This window comes from Pollachius pollachius (genome assembly GCF_949987615.1).
Source record: "Pollachius pollachius genome assembly, chromosome: 19".
In the NCBI taxonomy this organism is placed as follows: domain Eukaryota; kingdom Metazoa; phylum Chordata; class Actinopteri; order Gadiformes; family Gadidae; genus Pollachius; species Pollachius pollachius.
This window is the reverse complement of record NC_136952.1, coordinates 12,651,292-12,658,791: the sequence shown is the minus strand read 5'-3', so window position 1 is coordinate 12,658,791 and position 7,500 is coordinate 12,651,292. Positions and strand designations below refer to the sequence as shown.

The window sequence follows — 7,500 nt, the reverse complement described above, 5'->3', positions numbered from 1 at the left end:
ATTTACAGAATGATTTGTTTTGTGGGGTACACATTGCAAATGTAGGAGTAGGCTACTTAAAAAAAAAACAGAAGAAAAAGTTGACTCGAGTTGAACTGGAATTGAATGTGAATGGAGCCACTGCCCTTGCATTGCGGTCGTTTTTAATTATCTTTAATGTCTTAATGCCTAGCGTCTGAATTATCTTTAAATGTTTTATGGTGAAGGTGATTTAATTAACGGTTTATTGTCTGTAGGCCTGCTGTTCAAATAGGCTACTTCATTATTTATTAAATTATTGCGTTATTTTAGTGGGCTTCTTCCCTAGCCTACCCCAAAGCAAAGTCAGCAGTACGCTATATATAGGCAATTGTTTTATCTTTTAAATTGCTGTCTTTTGTTTTGGAATATAAACGGCTCTAGAATTTGGAAACAGCACATAGCACGATAACATTGTTCTGCCTAATCGTCATGGGATTATTTGACATTTCCAAATTCTATCAAGGATTTGTGGTTTATCAATTAGCAAAGCAATAATCGCTGGCGTTTGATTTGGCTTAATTAATTAGAATAGGTTAATTGTTTTACTGCTGCTGTTTTGTACGGTTTTCTTTATTCCGCCACTGCTGCTGCGGCTGCAATAACATCTCTGCGGATTGCTGTACTAAAAGTGTCCTTGGTTGGTGGAGCTCGGGCCGAATCGGACCCAGAGAGGGTTCGAGCGCACCGGGAGGGGTCACGCGGTGGGGCAGCGGGGAGTACACTCGCCTAAAGTAGTTCGGGTTCGACTGGAAAATCCGGTTTCTATATTGAGCGCGGAAGTGACGGGGCGCGAATGGGTTGACAGTGCATGCATTAGATTTAACAAGTAGCTTTGGTATCCTGCCTCAATAAAGGAGGGGGATGGGAAGAGCGCATGTGCGTATGTGTTTGTGCGTGTGCGTTTGTGTGTGCGCGCGTGTGTGTGTGTGTGCGTGCGTGTGTGTGTGTGCGCGCGTGTGTGCATGTGTGTGTGTGTGTCTTTGTGTGTGTGTGTCTTTGTGTGTGTGTGTGTGCGTGTGTGTGTGTGTGTGTGTGTGTGTGTGTGTGTGTGTGTCTGTGTGTGTGTGTGCGTGCGTGTGTGTGTGTGTGTGTGAAGAGCGAGAGCGAGCATAAGAGAAAGGTTATGCAGTGGTTTAAACCGTCCAGCGTCTATATTGAATCATTTAATGTAACTTAAACGACTCCAATAAGAAATGGGATTAATTACTTCATCTCTTAATTGAAGTTACGTCTATAAATTATATAATTCGTTGTGTAGAATTCCAATGTCCATTGTTTTAAGGTTTTTGCATATTCATTAGGGTAATACGACGACAAACTGTCATTTTAACTCTTGGCATTTGTCAGTAGGCCAACATCAACGTCATCAATAATAATTCATGCATGTGTCAACGTACAGTTGGTTAAAATTTACGTTTAGATGAAGCAATCTATTGTGCTTAGAATTTCATTAGCATTCATTTGGTTGGCAGTTACTGTTAAGCGTTACTTATGCCTAAGCTTTACTGTGGCCTAAATGCTTGACATGTTGGATACTATTTGTATAATATTATGATATTCTATACATATTTAAATACAAATATTATACATAATATATTATAAATGCAATATTTATAATATCTCAGTCTATATTTTATTTGCATTTATATATTTTTGTTTACCGTAAATCGACTAACTTATATAAATAAATGCATCAAAAATATTATACATATTTTATGAAATACGTATATGAAAAATATATATAAGCACAAATTCACTGTTGAAAACGAATGGTTAGGTTTCAGCGCATTTCACGGTTTATAGCAATTGAACGGCTTTGTGATGGTGAGTGAATGGTGAAGTTAATTATTCTATTATGTACAGAAGAATAATGTATGGAAGTTGCCGGTGGAATTGATATTGAAATATATTCAAAGCGTCTCTTTCTCTGTGTCTCTGTGAGTGTGGCGCACCGCGCTGTACTGATTTGACCAGATATCTGCAGGTTTTGTGGGCCGGCCCTTGATGGGATTCCCACCAGCGTACTGATGGACAGAGACGATTGTTCTTAGGATTTGTCTTATTTTTTCGGGGGGGGGGGGGCGCAGTATCGTGGGGTATATGCGAAATCTGTGTGTGTGTGTGTGTGTGTGTGTGTGTGTGTGTGTGTGTGTGGGGGGGGGATGGGGTTGGGGGTCTTGCCACCCTTAGAGATTTGGCTATGCCTGGCCCCTAGGCCTTAACACAGGGGAGACATGTGGTGTAGAACTGGGCTAGTCAGGGCAGGGGGCTGTGAGACACAGCAGGGGGTTAGTTATGGATCCAGGGGAAAACGTACACACACACACAAACACACATGAATGCATACACACACCCAAACACACACACACACACACACACACACACACACACACACACACGTAAACTACTAACACTCATCGGCGCAAGGAACATACAACACACACACACACACACACACACACACACACACACACACACACACACACACACACACACACACACACACACACCTATAACAACACTTTTTCCATGCCTCTCGGGAGACTCAACCTGCTGTATCAGTTTCAGGGATTCAAAGTAAGCCCCTTATTTCCGTATTTCCTCGTAATGTGTGAAAGGCAAGCGAGAGAGCCTGTCTTCCCAGTTGTTCGAGAGAGAGAGAGAGGGAGACAGAGAGAGAGAGAGGTAGAGAGAGAGAGGGGGACAGAGAGAGAGAGAGGTAGAGAGAGAGAGGGAGACAGAGAGAGAGAGAGAGAGAGGGAGGGAGGGAGAGAGAGAGAGCGAGAGAGAGAAACAGCAATCAATCAATTGCTGCTGAAGTCTCTTATTCAGATCAGCGTGACGCGTTGCCGGGGCAGGCCTGAGTTTGACGAGGGGAGGAGATGACAGACACATGCCCATGCCATCATAGTCATAACCCCAGCAACCCCACCCTTCTCCTCCTTCTTCCCCCCCCCCCCCCCCCCCCCATGCCTCCTCTCTATTTGATAAAAGCCCACAATGATATTACACAGGATCGGAGCACGGAAAGAAAAGCCGTTTTCCTGTCTGTCTGTCATTCAATCAGTCTGTCTGTCTGCAATCTTTGACTTCCTGTTTCACTGTTTCAATCTTCTCTCCTTCCTCCCCTCTCTCTCTCTCTCTCTCTCTCTCCTCCACGCTTTCTCTTTTCCTTTCTTCGGTCTCTTTCTTCTGATGTTAGCCGCCTGGGAGTAGGGTGTTTGAGTGAGTGTGTTCGTGTTTGTGTGTGTGTGTGTGTGTTCGTGTGTGTGTGTGTGTGTGTGTGTGTGTGTGTGTGTGTGTGTGTGTGTGTGTGTGTGCATGGTGCAAGTGTGTTCAAACAAGCCGTGTTCAGCCTGCAGTGGCACAGGTGTGCAGTATTATGGAGGGTGTGGCACTGAACAGGTGTGACTTCCCAGACAGCAAGTTTTTTTGTTTACACAACTTTTCTGTGTGTGTGTGTGTGTATGTGTGTGCGTGTGTGTTTGCATGCGCGTAAGAGTGAGATTATGAATTTGGTTTCATTCGATCATTTCCGGCTCAACATGAGATACTTTCACGTGCTCACACACTCACACGTGCACAAATGTATACGTAAAGTCATATTTATACAAGGGCAGCGACAGGCTTTTCCAGTGTAAGCAGCATTCCTAACGCCAGATCAGCCCTGATGAGGAACAGGACGAATCGTCATGTTTTCATTAGGAAACATTCTCATCATTTGTGAACTATTTCCACCCCCCCATCCCCCCAACAGCTTTCTCTCTTGACCTATCCCCCCTCTCTCTGTCTCTGTCTCTCCCTCTCTCTCTCTCTGTCTCTCTCTCTCTCTCTCTCTCTCTCTCTCTCTCTCTCTCTCTCTCTTTCTTTGTCTCCGTCTCAGTCTCTGTGTTTGTCTCTCCCTCATTTTTGTTATTGCAAGATTCTTGTTTCAAGCTGATTGTATTTGTGCACATTGTCTGTGTGTCTGTGTGTATGTTCGTGTGTGTGTGTGGGGGGGGGATTTGTGTGTGTGTTGTGTGTGGTCACCTCAGTTCTGTAAGCGCCATCCCTTCCCTTGGAGGGTTCACTATAGCCAGCCAGCAAGCTGATTGGCTTAGGTGCTTGAGGTGCTGTAGCCTAAGGGGAGTCCTTCCCCACGCCCCCCCCCCCCCCCCTTTTGATCGTCACGGCAACGCAGACGAGGCAGACCCACCGCACCTCCCTCCCAGGGCTTACCCGCACCTTATAAGAAGAGACCTCTGATGTATGAGTTCATGTATGTAGACAGACAGAAAGACAGACGGACAGAGAGACAGAGAGCCTGACAGGCAGTTATAGGCAGACAGACAGACAGACAGCAGTAGAGACAGAAAGAAAGACAGGCAGTAAGGCAGACAGGCAGACAGACAAAGAGACAGCAGTACAGTCTGAAAGACAGACAGGCACACAGACAGACATGCAGACAGACAGACATACAGACAGAGAGATAAACGGATAGATTTATAGATGGAAGTAAGATAGACCATATAAAACAGATCAGAAGAGTGAGGTAGCATTAACAGGAGGAGGAGGAGGAGAGAAGGGGGACCAAAGGAAAGGAGGAGAGAATGGAGCAGCAGGGATGAAGGAATGGAGGAGAAGGAGAAAGAGCGAGGGAGGAGGAAGAGGTGGAGGAGGAGGAGGAGGAGGTGGAGGAGGAGGAGGAGGAGGAGGAGGAGGAGGAGGAGGAGGAGGAGGAGAGTGGTCTGATGTTTCCACCTGGCTGGTAATCCGGTCAGATTACCACCGCCTGACGGCACCCTCTACCCCCCGCACCCCGTACGACTCACCCTGTACGCCTCACCCCTCCGCCCTCACCCCCTCACCCTCCCCTAGCAGTGCTACTCAGCCTACTGGGCTGGTGTGCAGTGTCTCTGAGGCAGGCGCTTGCCCCAGTGCACACTCGTGTGTGTGTGTGCGTGTGTGTCGCTGTGTGTGTGTCGCTGTGTGTGCCAGTGTGCGAGTGTAAGAGAGATGAGTCAGCAGACGACCAGAATCACCCCCCCCCCCCCCCTCACCCCCCCCCCCAACACACACATCACACACACACACACACACACACACACTCTTAACCACTACTACCATCTCCGCCAATCACCCCCCCCGCCCGCGCACCCCCACCCTCTCCCCCCCCCCCCCCGGCTTTTATACCGGGTGTGTGGTTTCATCGCGGGCTCGCCGCAGAGAGAGAGACAACCCTCTCTGTACAGGAGAGAGAGAGAGGAGAGAGAGAGAGAGAGAGAGAGAGAGAGATGAGAGAGAGAGAGAGAGAGAGAGAGAGAGAGAGAGAGATGGTTTTGAGAGAGAGATGAGAGAGTGAGAGAGCTAGAGAGAGATGCTCAGAGAGAGCAAGAAAAAGATGGTTAGCGAGAGAGAAAGAGAGAGAGATTGAGCAGAGAGAGAGCGAGAGAGAGATGGTAATAGTGTGGCCGTGATCCGTTCCGGCCTTTCTGAAAGAACAACACATTATCTTGTTAAATAGTTTTTTTACTAGATTTTATGTAGTCAAATATTTGTCCATAAATTCATGAACAAATATGCTTTCTGTATGCATTCATGTTTTCCCTGGCTGAAAATACTGTACATATATGTGAAACATAAATACCTTATACACATATTTAAGCTCCTTATAAAACACCCTTCATAGCAAATACCATATCTTTTGTTGGTTTGTAAATATCATAATTGGTAAGCTTTTAACATCCCTAGTACAACCTTATTTGTCCTTAAATCTGACAAAATATGCGTAATTGTTTTTTTTATAATCCCTAATTGTTAATTTATGTTAATGCACTAAGTGTATTGGCGCTCATTAAATGCATCTGCATTTCAAATTAGGCTGTATATTGCCTTTCACCATTTAAGCATGGTTTTACATTATTTCCCTAACCCACAGCCGACATACGGACAGACAGACAGGCAGGCAGGCAGGCAGACGGATAGCAGAGTAATCGACAGACAAAGAAAATCAGCAAACTGGATTCAATAAAATCCAATAAATAGAATCAAATAAAAATCAAATGAACAGGATATAATGTAATCACAAAGATGCATGAACGCCTATATGGTCTACATTGATAATAACGACGATAAAAAATAAAAATAGAATAACAAAAGAAAATGATGTTATTATGACGTCCGTCTCACAGGCCGTCCGGCCCCTTTGCCGACCACGAGGCAACAGCACGGCGTGCTGAGCGGCGTGCGGGCTGGGTGTTAAAGGAGAGGATTAATGTAGAGCAGGGGCAGCAGCTCATAGTTAGCCCGTGTCCCCGCTCGGAGTGGCCCCGGCTCGGCCCCTGAGACGTCGACAGCTGCTGCGTCTCAGGGGCCGTGACTCCGGGGGGGCCCGGGGTGAGGCCGCCACGTCTCCCGGGCGCGAACACACAACGCCATCTGTTGACGGCCTTTGTCGACTGGTGAGTGCCAGGCGTCCTCTAGCCATGTGGGCCTGGTTCTCTTGCTCTCATCGCGCTCTCTCTCTGCCTCCCTCTCTCTGCCTCCCTCTCTCTGCCTCTCTCATCTCTGCCTCTCTCTCTCTGCCTCTCTCTCTCTGCCTCTCTCTCTCTGCCTCTCCCTCTCTGCCTCTCCCTCTCTGCCTCTCCCTCTCTGCCTCTCTCTCTCTGCCTCTCCCTCTCTGCCTCTCTCTCTCTGCCTCTCTCTCTCTGCCTCTCTCTCTCTGCCTCTCTCTCTGCCTCTCTCTCTCTGCCTCTCTCTCTCTGCCTCTCTCTCTCTGCCTCTCTCTCTGCCTCTCTCTCTCTGCCTCTCTCTCTCTGCCTCTCTCTGCCTCTCTCTCCCCTCTCCCTTTTATTCTCCCTTCCCCCCATGCCTCAGCCTAGGCCAGCCTGCGCTCCGTCCGTAGCGTTGCTATGACCTTTAACCCCCCCCTCCTCCCCCCACCTACCCTGTCCCCCTACCACCACCCGTTCTCGGCTCCTCTATTGACCTCCACTCTCCTGCCTCCTTCCTCTCTTTTCTTCGTTCTCCTCCTCCTCCTCATTTCCTTCCCTTACTGCGGCTCTCTGTACTTGTCTTTCCACGGAGCAATCCCTTCTCCCTACTGTCTGCCCACGTGCACGCCCGTCCTAAACCCCTGCCCCCCCTCTTAGACCATCACAGGAAGGAATCGGGCTAGATACACCCTGGAATGACTCCTCCCTTCTCGTACTGTGTCATGTCGTTTGGTCTCATGCATCATCCTATCATATATCATATCATATATTACCATGTTGTACCACCTCATATATCATATCATATCATGTTGTATAGTGTCATGCATCACGACACATCGTAACATGTCGTAAGGTCTCATATATCGTATCATGCACTGTATCTTCTCATGTATCATACGTATCCTACCATGTTGAATTGTATTGTATTGTATTGTATCATTATTGTCATATATCACATATATCCTATCCTTTGATGTACCATGTAGGATAAAGCATATTTTTTTGG

The 7,500-nt window shown here is 47.1% G+C and overlaps 1 protein-coding gene across 1 annotated transcript in view; it reads left to right on the top strand.

The window, feature by feature from the left end:
- bahcc1b (BAH domain and coiled-coil containing 1b) overlaps positions 1-7,500 on the top strand; it is a 63,109-nt gene that overhangs the window by 3,979 nt on the left and 51,630 nt on the right. The window lies entirely within an intron of this gene.